Below are 1231 nucleotides of genomic sequence, written 5' to 3' on the forward strand. Positions count from 1 at the left end.
TTTGGGACCTAGAAATAAGTGTTTTAGCTCTAAAAGTGGAGTTCAGACCCCAAAAATGAGGATGTGGGACCTAAAAATAAGGGGGTTAGCTCTGAAATGGGGTTTAGACCCTAAAAATGAGGGTTTAGACCCTAAAAACAAGGTTTTCAATGAGAGAATCAGGGCTTTGGACTCCAAAAATGAGGATTCGGGATCTAAAAATAAGGTTTTTAGCTCTAAGAGTGGGGTTTAGATTCTAAAAATGATACTTTGGGACCTAAAACGAAGGGGTTTAGATCTAAAAGCAGGATTTAGACCCTAAAAATGAGGGTTTAGACCCTAAAAACAAGGTTTTCAACAAGAGAATCAAAGCTTTTGGCTTAAAAAATGAGGATTTGGGACCTAAAACTGAGGCTTTGGGATCTAAAAAAATGAGGGGTTTAGCTCTAAAAGAGGGATTTAGATCCTAAAAATGAGGGTTTAGACCCTAAAAATGAAGGTTTGGCCCCTCTAAAATACGTCTGAGTTCAGAAATGAGGGGCTGGATGGTAAAAATGGAGCTGTGGAGCTGGAAAACAGGATTGGGATAATTCAAGTGGCCCTGGGGAGGGGCCTCTCACCTGGCAGGCACAGCACGAAGAGCCCCGTCCCTCTCATCCTGCTGGAATGACGGAGGAGCAGCCGGAGGAGTCTGGGGAGAGAGGGAATGCCGAGGGATCGGGGGAGGGGGCCCAGGGACCCCCCCGTTCCCAGCCCCCACACACGGAGATGCCCCCGGGAATGGGCTCCAAAAAAAAACCCCTCCCCAAACCCCCCGAAATTGAGAAACTTTCCCCAAAAAAGGCAGGCGGGGCTTTCCCCCCCTCCCCCCCCCTCAATTCCCGGGGGATTCGCGAGGACCAAGCCCTGGAATACCCGGAGGCAGGACGGGGATGGGAAAGGCCGGGATGGGGGAGGAGAGGGTTGGACCTCCCGGGGACAACAGAGCCCGGAGGGAGCTTTGGGGCTCCTCTCCTGGGATTTCCAACCCAATTCCTTGGGAAAGGGCTCGTTCTGGGGGTTCCCTGCTGGGAAATGCAGCCCCTCGATCCAAAGGGATGCAGAGAATTGAGGGGGAAAATAGGGATTTTAGGGAAAATAGGGATTTGAAGGAAAATCCCGTGCAGGGGCTGGGGTTTGGCAGCCGTGGGCGCTCCTGCTTCCCTGGAGTTTTCCAAGTCTGCTTTTCCTGGCAGGAAGATGGGGCAAGGCT

At 51.3% G+C, this 1231-nt stretch overlaps 1 long non-coding RNA gene across 1 annotated transcript in view; it reads right to left on the reverse strand.

The window, feature by feature from the left end:
* Positions 1–602: 602 nt before the first annotated feature.
* Positions 603–1231, reverse strand: part of LOC108642010 — a 3876-nt gene continuing 3247 nt past the window's right edge. Inside the window, exon 3 of the long non-coding RNA XR_003916379.1 lies at positions 603–670. This is a non-coding gene — a long non-coding RNA (uncharacterized LOC108642010). The remainder of the gene's footprint in view (positions 671–1231) is intronic.

The sequence above is a fragment of the Manacus vitellinus genome, unplaced genomic scaffold (assembly GCF_001715985.3).
Source record: "Manacus vitellinus isolate BGI_N305 unplaced genomic scaffold, ASM171598v3 scaffold_92_pilon, whole genome shotgun sequence".
NCBI classification, from domain to species: Eukaryota; Metazoa; Chordata; class Aves; order Passeriformes; family Pipridae; genus Manacus; species Manacus vitellinus.